The sequence below is a fragment of the Corythoichthys intestinalis genome, chromosome 18 (genome assembly GCF_030265065.1).
Source record: "Corythoichthys intestinalis isolate RoL2023-P3 chromosome 18, ASM3026506v1, whole genome shotgun sequence".
NCBI lineage: Eukaryota > Metazoa > Chordata > Actinopteri > Syngnathiformes > Syngnathidae > Corythoichthys > Corythoichthys intestinalis.
This window is the reverse complement of record NC_080412.1, coordinates 34980080-34993992: the sequence shown is the minus strand read 5'-3', so window position 1 is coordinate 34993992 and position 13913 is coordinate 34980080. Positions and strand designations below refer to the sequence as shown.

The 13913-nt window shown below is 35.9% G+C and overlaps 1 protein-coding gene across 4 annotated transcripts in view; it reads right to left on the bottom strand.

Moving 5' to 3' along the window:
- Positions 1-13913, bottom strand: part of lrch2 (leucine-rich repeats and calponin homology (CH) domain containing 2) — a 53929-nt gene that overhangs the window by 31659 nt on the left and 8357 nt on the right. The window lies entirely within an intron of this gene.

The window sequence follows — 13913 nt, the reverse complement described above, 5'->3', positions numbered from 1 at the left end:
TCCGATTGACACACCCACTCCACTGACAGCCAATCAGAGCAAAGAGTTGTCATTTAGATATTTAATATTCAAAACATGGTAAAAAGGCATCCAGTGTTATAAAAAAAATACATAAAAAAGACTATTGTAGTTGACAGTTTTTAGAAATAATTCAAAATATTTAAAAATATGGATGCTTTACATATGGTATACACTACCATTCAAAAGTTTGGGGCGACCCCAAACTTTTGAACGGTAGTGTATGTAACTATTAGGGCTGCAGCTATCGATTATTTTAGTAGATGATTAATCTATTAGCTATTTGGTTTGATTAATCAAGTATTTGGATTTGGAACATTTAATGCGTTGTAGAATAGATTTTAGGAGATGTAATATAAAGGCTTGCTTTCAAAAAAAGCATTACATGCGAATGCAAAATATAATTCCCCGAGTGTTTCTTCAAACTATGCAGAATTGCACTTTTGTTTTAAAAATAAATTAAAATACCTGAGCTTAGCTTCAAACGGCATAAAAAATAAATAAATAAATGAGGCTCTAAGTAAAACAAAAGAACAATTGGCTAACTTGCATAGCAAAAGTCCGCTAGCCTAAATGCTATAAAATGCTTACGTTGTTTTACAGTGCTCTTAACAAATCGTTCAGACACATTTCCCACAAAAAACGGCTAAATATCCCTATAAACTAAAGTATAAATGCATTAAAAAACATATTACCTTAAACAAAAACTTGCCTAATGTTGGTCTTAACAGGAGGCAGCTGGATTCAGCCATGTTAAATTAGTTATGTCATATTCACTGTTGCTCCTAGAGAGCAGTATATCCTCTCAATCAATAAAACTAAATGCAAACACTTTCAAAACAAACCATTACAACACCACTCTAAACGAATACTCGAAGCAGCAAAATTTGATTCAAAGCTTTTTTTCTAATCGAATTACTCGAGGTAATCGATTGATCATTGCAGAACTACCTACTATGATTCTCTGAGTCTGCTAGCTCTGTACGTAAGACAACAACTATTACATGTGAACTACAGTCCCTGACAAAAGTCTTGTCACTTATCCATTTTGTAGAAACAATTGCTAATAACCTGACTTTAAATTATTCAATTGGTTTCAGAAATGGCTCACATGAAAGCTAAGAGCCTCCCAAATTATGTTGAATGTAAAAAATATATTTGTTTCACTGAAAAAAGATGTATCATTTAATGAAGACAAAGGTCAAATGTTGGCAAGACAAAAGTTTTGTCGCCTACAGAAAGTAGTGTGGAAATTGAACAAAAAATGTACTTCAAATACAAAAATATGTTACATAACATAAGCGAATTAAATAGAGGTGCTGTGAGATCCAAATTGAATATTTTGCATGACTTCCATGGGCTTTGCCAAGGATTCATACAATTTATTGATGAAGTCATCAGAAACATCAAAGAAAGCACTCTTGCATGCCTCCCAGGGTTCATCAACATTCTTGGGTTTGGTCTTCCATGCTTCCTCTTTCATCTTACCCCAGACATGCTCAATGATGTTCATGTCTGGTGACTGGGCTGGCCAGTCCTGGAGGATCTTGATCTTCTTTGCCTTGAGGAACTTTGAGGTAGAGATTGAAGTATGCGATGGAGCACCATCCTGCTGCAGAATTTGTCCCTTTTTATGGTTAGGAATGTAAGAGGCAGCTAAGATTTGTTGATATTTCGGACTATTTATGTTGCCTTCCACCCTGCAGATCTCTCGCACACCCCCATACTGGATGTAACCCCAGACCATGATTTTGGTAATGATGTACTGTAACCACCAAACTTCACTGTTTTCTGAGTGTATCTCGGATCCATGCAGGCTCCAGTAGGTCTCCTGCAATATTTGTGGCGACTGTGGTGTAATTCAATGGAAGATTCATCTGAAAAATCCACCTTTTGCCACTTTTCCAGCGTCCATCCTTTTGACAGGCTGTGGGCCTTGGTAAGTGCGACACGGTTTTTTAATTGTCTGCACCCTGAGAGATAAATAGTCTGAAATATCAACTAATCTTAGCTGCCTCTAACATTCCTAACCATAAAAAGGAACAAATTCTGCAGCAGGATAGTGCTCCATCACATACTTCAATCTCTACCTCAAAGTTACTCAAGGCAAAGAAGATCAAGATCCTCCAGGACTGGCCAGCCCAGTTACCAGACATAAACATCATTGAGCATGTCTGGGGTAGGATGAAAGAGTAAGCATAGAAGACAAAACCCAAGAATGTTGATGAACTCTGGAAGGCATGCAAGACTACTTTCTTTGATGTTCCTAATGACTTCATCAATAAATTGTATGAATCCTTGCTGAAGCCCATGGAAGTCAAACAAAATATTAAATTTGAATCTCACAGAACCACTACTTAATTCGCTTATGTTATGTAACATATTTTTGTATTTGAAGTACATTTTTTGTTCAATTTTCACACTACTTTCTGTAGGCGACAAAACTTTCATCTTGCTAAAATTTGACCTTAATGTCTTCATTAAACGATAAATCTTTTTTCATTGAAACAAATATATTTTTGTACATTCAACATCATTTGGGAGGGTCTTAGCTTTCATATGAGCCATTTCTGAAACCAATTGAATAATTAAAAGTCAGGTTATTAGCAATTGTTTCCACAAAATGGATAAGCGACAAGACTTTTGTCAGGGACTGTATATAGAAATTTAAATCATTTAAACCTAATATCTACCGATCGACCTTTGGTAGATCCTAACAATAACAATTGTTAGATTGGATTTGAGGTTTGAGTTTGTGTTTTTTGGATCACCACATATTCTCTCTCACTCTCCATCCCTCAACAAACACGAGCATTGTCTTTTTTTAACCAAAGGGGACACATGGGGACATAGGCAAGTGATAAATGTGGAGCCTACCTAGTTTGGGCACCTATTGATTGTGCAAATGAGCGTGTGACTGTGTGTTTAGCTGATCCTATCTTCTGTATTCTCTCTTGCTGACGTGTTCATTAGCAACCATGAGAAGATGCACCGCCACGGGTAAACATATTGAAAAGTCTATATCACTGCTCTTCCATCCACTAATCTAACGAACGCAATTACTTAGAGATGACATTATCTGGCTATTACCTATACGGCTTGAAGTACATGAACCAGCACAGGTTAATAGACGATCAAGTGTGCCTTAACAAAAATAACAATAATTAGTTTTGCCTGAATGCTGTTAACTGTTAAGCGATCCAGAGTGTAATTCGCCTTTCAGATTAGCTAGGATCCTACTGTTAACAAAACTAGCTCAAAAAAAGCTCTAGGTCGCAAGTGTTGAAGTGAAGTTAAGTTTGTGAAGCAATAGTTTATTTATATACAATTCAAGAAATATATATTAGAAAAAAATAGAAAAATAAACCTACTGTTTTTTCATAGTTTGGCCGAAGGTGCAATTTATACTCTGGAGCGATTTATGTGTGAAATTACAAAGGCATTATCATTAGTGCTGCAACGATTAATCGATTTAGTCCAGTAATTCAATTAGAAAAAAGCTTTTAATCAAATTTTGTTGCTTCGATGATTCGTTTAGTTAGAGTGACTTTGTAATGGTTTGTTTTGAAAGTATTGCATTTAGCTTTATTGATTTGGTGGGATATACTGCCCTCTAGTGGCAACAGTGAATAACTCGTCCAATATGGCTGAATCCAGCTGCTCCCTGTTAGGACCAAGATCAGGTATGTTTTGTTTGAGCTTATATGTTTGTTTATGCAGTCGTTATTTAGTTTAGAAGTATATTATGCAGTTTTTTTGTGGGAGTATGTTCTTGAAGGATGTGTAAAGAGCATTGTAAAAAAAAAAAGTTAGCATTTTATAGCATTTAAACTAGCGGACTTTTGCTATGCAAGTAAGCCAATTTTTCTTTTGTTGTACTTAGATCCTCATTTATTCATTTTTTTTTTAATCGTTTGAGATTAAACTCAGGTATTTTTATTTAATTTTGAAATGCATTTATGGCTCTTGTGAAATGAAAGTGCAATCCTGCATAGTTTGAAGAAACACTCAGGAATTTTATTTCGTATTTGCATTTAATGCTCTTTCGAAAGTGTAACCTTAGCAAGCCAAAATAAATTATTATTGCAAGCATAAACACTTGTTTATTTATTTTCACATATCTTAAAATGTATTCTGCAATGACTTAAATGTTCGTAATCCGATTACTCGAACTAACTAATTGATCGATTCATTGATTACCTAAATAATCGATAACTGCAGCCCTAATTATTATATCATTTCACATATTATTTTCACACTAAACTACAAGAGGGCGCTCGAGGCCTGTGTTTCAACATTGGCGATAACTTCTAACGTTAGCATCGCATACTTATTCAGCCTGTTCTCTATTCTATTTAAATTGCCTTTCAAAATAACACGCCTGTTCTTGGTGTTGGATTTTATCAACTTAATTTCGCCAAAAAATGCAATTTATACTCCGGTGTGTCTTATATGTTTTTTCCTCTACATTGCGCATTTTTTGGCTGGTGTGACTGATACTCAGGTGAGACTTGTAGTTCGAAAAATACGGTAACAAAATTTTGCAATTTGTTGCTAGAGGACATCATTTACCGTAATTTTCGGACTATAAACCACTACTTTTTTTCCCTCATTTTGAATCCTTCGGCTTATAGTCCAGTGTGGCTTATTTTTTGTTAATGCATTTGGGATAATAGGTAACACTCGATTTGACTGCTGTGTTATAAGACTGCCATAAGACCGTCATAATTATGACATGACACTATCATGGGCATTAATGAATGCTTACGACAGTTGTCATTTGTGTCATCCGGCAAATTATGTCACTAACTCCATTTATGTCCAGCTGGGATCTTTTACATCCATTCAAAAGTAAGATACTGTCAAATAAAGTGTTACCAAATACCATAACTAGCAATTAATTAAACCAACTAGAACAGTAACTGAATAAATAGTTAGCACAGAATATTAATTTTTATTTTTACATCTGTGGCGCTGCAATGCATACTAGGAGGCATGTTGGAGGAAAACAGTTTAACAGCAGGCAGCAGCAGAGGTTGACTGTCTCCCCTAAGGGAGCAGTGATGGCCAAATGAAGCTTCTTGAAGCAATGAAGCTTTGCAGCTTCTTGGGGTTCATTTGGTCTTAAGATGGTCTTAAAAGAGTTACCGGTTAATATCCTTTGGTGTAAATATCCCACGATACAGTGAGGTGTGAGGACAGCTGTGGCTTTAAGTCCAGCGCAGCTTATCTATGAACAAATGCCGTTTTCGTGTCATATTTGGTGGGTGGCTGTTTACAGTCAGGTGAGCCATATAGTCCGAAAATTACGGTACATTTTTTAAGTAAAGATGTCCCGATCGATCGGGATGCCGATCGACCGGGTCCGATTACGTCATTTTCAAAGTATCGGAATCGGCAAAAAAATATCGGACATGCCTTTTTAAATTTTTTTTTTTTTTTTTTAAATTAAATCGTTTTCTAATTGTATTTAACGTTACAGACAAAGTCTTACATTCATCCAGAGTCTTTAGTTTTGGCTTAAAGTAGGGCTATCAAATTTATCGCGTAAACGGCAGTAATGAATTTTTTTAAATTAATCACATTAAAATATTTAATGCAATTAACGCATGCGCTGCACGACCCACTCACGCATTGTCGCGTTCAATCTATAATGGCGCTGTTTTACCTATAAATGGAGCTAACAGGCAGCGTAAAATGAGTAGAGAGAATTTTGTCAGTCTTTGGAGCCTCTATTTAATTGGCTAAAGCCTTAAAATCCCTCCCTCAACAATTAGAAATATTGTGGGAAGCAATGTGGGGAAGAATGATAGTGGTTAATCATTTCCTTAACACCCTTTGTTACTTCCCAACTTCCCTATGCACAGTCATGGTTGCACTTCCCATAATGCAATTGGGCAGAACAGTTAAATGGCTACAGTATCATTTACTGAAAGCTCAACAAATACACTAGATGGCAATATTTAGTCACAATATACAAAGTCACATTTATCCTTTAAGAATTGCAAGTCTTTCTATCCGTGGATCCCTCTGACAGAAAAAATGTTAATAATGTAAATGCCATCTTGAGGATTTATTGTCATAATAAACAAATACAGTACTTATGTACTGTATGTTGAATGTATATATTAGTCCGAGTTTTTTCATTTTTTTCTTAATGCATTGCCAAAATGTATATGATCGGGAAAAATTATCGGGAATGATTGGAATTGAACCGGGAGCAAAAAAAAAAGTAATCGGATCGGGAAATATCGGGATCGGCAGATACTCAAACTAAAACGATCCGGATCGGATCGGGAGCAAAAAAACATGATCGGAACAACCCTATTTTTAAGTGTCTGTTTTATTAAGGAAAGCCTTTCATTTACAGTATTTAAATGTAAAACAAAATCAACTACACAAAAACCCAAAGAAACCTAACTGTCATCAGTTCTATCATACAAAAATGACTGCATGCGATAAAATAGCAAGACAAAGTGGGCGAGATGTGATTTAAACGTCAGTAATTTTGCATGTCTATTGCATTGAAGGAATTTTTTCAAACAGCAGTATTAGATGTCATTATATTTATAAGATGTACTAATGTTGTTCCCAGTGAAGCTGTCAACCCTTTGCATCGTTGATGTAGACACGAGCAAAAAGCAGAAGTGAGTAGACCGCATATGAGAGTCTTCAATGCAGAGTAATCGGCCCTTGGGGGTTAAAGGAAATAGAAATTATCACCTTGAGAAGACCAAAGCTGCGGTCAAAGGGCGTAAGCACCTTCCATTAAGAGTAAATGCTTGAGGCTCGATGCCCTAACCTTTGAGAATACACTCCTCCATCCTCCCCCCGTAGGCTTCACAACTGGGAATTCCTCAGTATCACCGAGGATTGGTGGGGGTGAAGCCAAGGCGTGTCCATTCCCCTCTCCCTCCTCCAAGCCAGACCATACGCCATCTGTGGCCCCCAGTGGGCCCACTCGCGCACCTGCTGGCTGGCAGGCGTTCCCAGCAATACCCCGCTTTTCTCTACCTCAGTGCCAAAACACAAATCCATTCATTTGTGTTGGAGGCGCAAATGACTTCTGAGTACTTCCGCCAATGACACAGCAAACTCTAGACGAAAACATGCTGAGAGCCGTTTCTCTCACTGCTGTCGCTCTAAAAGGATTTAACACATGATGCAACTCTTCAAGATGTATAATTAATGGGCATTGTTACATCTATTTTCTGATATGTTTATTCATAACCAAATGTAAAAATATCACTGTTTATCAGTATATTGATACCCCGTGAGATGGAAATATACTGTAGGGGATCATATTAGCAACTCCATTACAGCAAGCTATAAGAATAATTGAGTCAATATCGCTATAAAGTATCTTTAAGCCGACCTCATTTGACACTCCTACACCCATAAAAAAAGAATTTCCACTGACTTTCATGTTTCCATTTCGTTCCGATGAGGTGGATGCCAAATGTAAACAGAGCTTTTCCGGTGAAAATTCTTGTGAATAAATGCTTAAATCCCCGAATTCTTTATAGATATGGACGTAAAACAGTCTTGATTCTTTGTTAAAAGCAAAAAAAACATGCAGGTAGCATTTATTTTACGTAAATATTCCGAACTATGAGGCTAGTCTGTGAGGAAATTAGCAGCCGCCATATGTAAAGAAAGAGCTTTTTCCGTTGAAAATTCTTGTGAATAAACGCTTAAATCCCTGAATTCTTTATAGATATGGACGTAAAACAGTCTCGGTTCATGGTTAAAAACCAAAAAAACAAAAACAAAAAAAACGTGCAGTTAGCATTTATTTTACGTAAATATGTTGAAGTACGATGCTAGTCTGTTACTCAATGAGGCAAATGCCATATGTAAACAGAGCTTTTCCGGTGAAAATTCTTGTGAATAAATGTTTAAATCCCCGAATTCTTTATAGATATGGACGTAAAACAGTCTTGATTCTTTGTTAAAAGCAAAAAAAAACGTGCAGGTAGCATTTATTTTACGTAAATATTGCGAACTATGAGGCTAGTCTGTAAGGAAATTAGCAGCCGCCATATGTAAAGAAAGAGCTTTTTCCGTTGAAAATTCTTGTGAATAAACGCTTAAATCCCTGAATTCTTTATAGATATGGACGTAAAACAGTCTCGGTTCATGGTTAAGAACCAAAAAAACAAAAACAAAAAAAACGTGCAGTTAGCATTTATTTTACGTAAATATGTTGAAGTACGATGCTAGTCTGTTACTCAATGAGGCGAATGCCATATGAAAACAGAGCTTTTCCGGTGAAAATTCTTGTGAATAAATGCTTAAATCCCCGAATTCTTTATAGATATGGACGTAAAACAGTCTTGATTCTTTGTTAAAAGCAAAAAAAACATGCAGGTAGCATTTATTTTACGTAAATATTGCGAACTATGAGGCTAGTCTGTAAGGAAATTAGCAACCGCCATATGTAAAGAAAGAGCTTTTCCCGTTGAAAATTCTTGTGAATAAACGCTTAAATCCCTGAATTCTTTATAGATATGAACGTAAAACAGTCTCGGTTCATGGTTAAAAAACAAAAAAACAAAAACAAAAAAAACGTGCAGTTAGCATTTATTTTACGTAAATATGTTGAAGTACGATGCTAGTCTGTTACTCAATGAGGCGAATGCCATATGTAAACAGAGCTTTTCCGGTGAAAATTCTTGTGAATAAATGCTTAAATCCCTGAATTCTTTATAGATATGGACGTAAAACAGTCTTGATTCTTTGTTAAAAGCAAAAAAAACATGCAGGTAGCATTTCTTTTACGTAAATATTGCGAACTATGAGGCTAGTCTGTAAGGAAATTAGCAGCCGCCATATGTAATGAAAGAGATTTTTCCGTTGAAAATTCTTGTGAATAAACGCTTAAATCCCTTAATTCTTTATAGATATGGACGTAAAACAGTCTCGGGTCATGGTTAAAAACCAAAAAAACAAAAACAAAAAAAACGTGCAGTTAGCATTTATTTTACGTAAATATGTTGAAGTACGATGCTAGTCTGTTACTCAATGAGGCGAATGCCATATGTAAACAGAACTTTTCCGGTGAAAATTCTTGTGAATAAATGCTTAAATCCCTGAATTCTTTATAGATATGGACGTAAAACAGTCTTGATTCTTTGTTAAAAGCAAAAAAAAAACGTGCAGGTAGCATTTATTTTACGTAAATATTGTGGACTATGAGGCTAGTCTGTAAGGAAATTAGCAGCCGCCATATGTAAAGAAAGAGCTTTTTCCGTTGAAAATTCATGTGAATAAACGCTTAAATCCCTGAATTCTTTGTAGACATGGATGTAAAACAGTCTCGCTTCTTGGTTAAAAGGAAAAAAAAACGTGCGGGTAGCATTTATTTTACGTTACTATTGCGAGCTATGAGGCTAATCTGTAAGGAAATTAGCGCCGCCATATGTAACCAAAGAGCTTTTTCCATTGAAAATTCTTGTGAATAAATCCTTAAATCTCTGAAATCTTTATAGTGTGTGCTGACTCCACAACCGACTGCAAATAACTGAAGCGGACTGTAAGGCGGCCCCAAACTTAAAGGCGTTGCTCAGTGAAGCTGCAATCTGACCTGTCAATCATTATGAAGTCTACGGCCATATTTTGTTCAAACATAAAACAAAAACATTTTTCAGACATTATAAGGAGTTACTCGGTACTTGAGTAATTTTTTCATCAAATACGTTCTGACTTGTACTTGAGTACATTTTTGGAATGACTACTTTTGTACTTGAGAACGTAATATTTTTTTTAAGTAACGCTACTTTTACTTGAGTACAATTTTTGGCTACTCCACCCACCTCTGCTTAAAATAAAATCTCATAGTTTCATTATTCTAATACATTTTCATGATATTCTGATGAGAACAATGGCACATGACAGTGATGTTAAATCACATTTTATTATCATTATTATATTATTACGATTACAACCTTACTGAAATGTCAATTTAAATATTTAGGCAGTGGAAAGGCAATCAACCTTTAAACACCATTTGAAGCATGATTATCGTGAATGTTTTTGCCTATGTTGTGTGAAATACTGGCTACATACAGTAAATAACAATTTTGCTTCAGTGCAAACATACTGTAGGCTGTGTCAAAGAAATGTTGCATTTCTAATGTACTGGAAAATGTATTAAGTGCTAAATACAGTGTAAATACATCTCTTAACGACAGATTAAGTCCAACACATGATTACTGAAGTCAAGTAGTTCAAATCACATTGAGTTAACCTAACGTAGCCTTGTTTTTATGCTGACAACTATGTCGTGCCTAAACACGCGCTACAACATCAAAAAAGAGCCGGAGGCCGGAAAGCCACAGTGTAGGAATTCAGATTTTCAAGCTCCGCTCACGTGGCTGCAAACCATGCCAAAAGAAGTTAGAAATCAAAGCAACCGCTAGTTTTCATGGAGTCCAGGTAATTATTTTTGTGTGTGAGTCACCCTACGCGTGCTTGAACCGTTATGACATCCATAGTTTTAACAACGGTTGATTATTAAATAGAAGAATGTTGAGATGTGTGTAGCTGGGGGAAGGCCATTAATGTGATAACACATGACTAAGAAGGACTTTGCAGGTCACACAAGGCGTGAACGTGTTTTGGACAAGCATTCTAACCTCTAACACAAATTATTATATGGCGGAAAACACAGACAAGGCTGAAAAAGCAGTTTCTGCTCTCGCACCCCTCTCTAAAATAAACTACTGTATTTTAAGCCAAAAGAACTGTTGTGTCTCATAGAACAATATGTCTATATGCTGCCATAGCAGATTCATGGCGCATTAAGTCCCCGAACTATTTTTAATTAGTCCGTTTTACCCTGAAAACCCCAGTTTACAGACGTCGCGCAACCGCTTTTTTTTTCAACCCAGCCATAAAAAGAAGATAAGTAATTAAAGATGTCCCGACCAATCGGGATGCCGATCAATCGGGTCCGATCACATCGTTTTCAAAGTATCGGAATCGGCAAAAAAGTATCGGACATGCCTTTTTTTATTTTTTTTATTTGTTTTAATTAAATCGTTTTCTAATTGTATTTAATGTTAAAGACAAAATGTCTTACACTCATCCAGAGTCTTTAGTTTTGGCCTAAAGTAGGGGCTATTAAATTTATCGCGTTAGCGGCGGTAAATAATTTTTTTCAAATTAATCACGTTAAAATATTTAACGCAATTAACGCATGCGCTGCACGACCCACTCAAGCATTGTCGCGTTCAATCTATAATGGCGCCGTTTTACCTATATATAGAGCTAAAAGGCAGCGTAAAATGAGTAGAGTGAAATTTGGCAGCCTTTGGAGCTTTTATTTAATTGGCTAAGGCCTTACTATCCCTCTCTCAACAATTAAAAAATCGTGGGAGGTAATGTGGGGAAGAAAGGTAGTAGTTGATCTTTTACCCAACGCAGAGAAGATATATCAATTGGTGCCACTACGCACAGTCATGGTTGCACTTTCCATCTTGCATTTGGGCAGAACAGATGGCTACAGTATCATTTACTGAAAGCTCAACAAACACACTAGATGGCAATATTTAGTCACAATATACAAAGTCACATTTATCCTTTAAGAATTACAAGTCTTTCTATCCGTGGATCCCTCTCACAGAAAGAATGTTAATAATGTAAATGCCATCTTGAGGATTTATTGTCATAATAAACAAATACAGTACTTATGTATTGTATGTTGAATGTATATATTCGTCCGAGTTTTATTCATTTTTTTTCTTAATGCATTGCCAAAATGTATATGATCGGGAAAAATTATCGGGAATGATTGGATTTGAATCGGGAGCAAAAAAAAGCAATCGGATCGGGAAATATCGGGATCGGCAGATACTCAAACTAAAACGATCGGATTGGGAGCAAAAAAACATGATCGGAACAACCCTATAAGTAATTATATTTATTATTCAAAATGTCTGTCATTTTTAGCTTAGAATCATTACTTGATGTCTAATATTTCCTTTAAAAGAAAAAAAAAAACCACGAAAATTATTTACTCGCATATTTTAAAGTTTTAAACAAATTACGTCACAATGAAAAAATTGGCATCTGTAAAAAAGTCTCGGATATCTACCTCATAACTATCACTTAATTGTATTTTTTTTTGTTACTGTTGCATTTCCCCCAATATTTTAGATGATAAATAATCGATCCAAACAAAGAAAAAAAAAAAAAAAAAACGTTTAGAGGGTAAATATATGAAAATGAAAATCTCGATTACTCCTTGACGTCTGCGATTCCTGCATTGCGACCCTTGTTATATTACCATGTTTCACCCATAAAATCCCAGAAAAACCCAGCTGTGGCCATTCACATCTGTGTCTTGACATTCGATGATACATGCTATATGGAGTTTTTGGATCGAAACAAGGTAAGTTCGCAATAATATCTCGTTAAAATCATGGCATCTTTAATTCTGCTCTCGCATGCTCTTGCCTCCAATGAGGGTTTTGCTGTTAAAAAAAACTTTTGGTTTTAAATGCCCTCCTGTTCAAAAATTTTCTTCCCCCTGAAAATTTACATTTTAAGCTTTCCAATGATGTATTACACGTACAAATTGGACAATTTTGAAATTTGGAAAAATTGGGGGTCTCAGAGCGGAACTTCAAGTCACGAGTTTTCCGCCATATACAAGTACTAAGATCAAAATAATTGTAGCATTGGAAGTATCAAAGTATAAGTGTTATGGGTTGCAGCGTTCTTTTTTTCTTCCTGCTTGTAAGACTACTATTGCATGCAGCTGGAGTGACCCACAAACAAACATTGCACTTCTTTATCTTTTCTGTGACCTTGTGCACTTTGAAGAGGTGTGGTTAGTGGTTAAACACAAACCTGATCCTTTCTTTAGAAGACACAAAAGATTCTCTAAGACTGTTGAGGAATAAGAGAAATACAATGGTCCAATTCTCAACCTATCAAATAGGGGTGGGAACCTTTTGGTAGCTCACGATTGGATACGATTTGCGATGCAAGGCTCACAATGACGATGATCTCACGATAAGATGCTACAAAACAACTAATAATCAGGAAAAACAAGTGATTTTCAACCTTCTGCTATGAATTGGAATTAGTTTATCACTAATAGACGCCCAATCATTTTGAAGTGGGAGGGATGGCAGCGAATAGGTCGCTGACACCCTCGCAGTTCAAATGGATTGGACGTCTGTGGCCGTCAGTGGCAGCCAATGTCAAGCAATGAATTCATTTTCGGGCATTTTACGTCATTCACTGTTGATTTTCGGTCATTTCCTTCTATCTGGGCCATTTACAGGTCACTTTCTGTTGATTTTTGGTTACTGAAAAGCAGAGGTGGGTAGAGTAGCCAAAAATTTGACTCAAGTAAGAGTAGCGTTACTTCAAAATAATATTACTCAAGTAAAAGTAAGTAATCCAAAAAATGTACTCAAGTACAAGTGCAAAAGTATTTTGTCAGAAGAATACTCAAGTAATGAGTAAGATTGTGAGTAACTGCTTACGCTGTTTGATTTTTTATTTTTTAAACAGTGGTACTGCATTTTTTTTCCAAGCACGGAGTTATCTATATAAACTGTTATTATCATACTATACTATAACCTATTACATAACCACGTTAAGCCACTTTAAGAAATACAAAAAAAAATCATTGAGTTCTGGTGAGAGAAAAAAAAATCTACAGAAATGAAGCATTATTCGTCCAAAGAGCATGAGTGCTCTCTAGTGGAGAAAACATATTTCCTCTTATAAACTAAAAGGGATCATATCTGGGAGATAAGATAAACTGGGAAAGAGATTAAAATCTGTGCTTTTGAGTCATGTTGACAGCAGCGCTCTGTGCCAAACACTTTATAAACGCCATGTGATTGAAAAGGCCGGCGTAATCATAGAACAGCAAG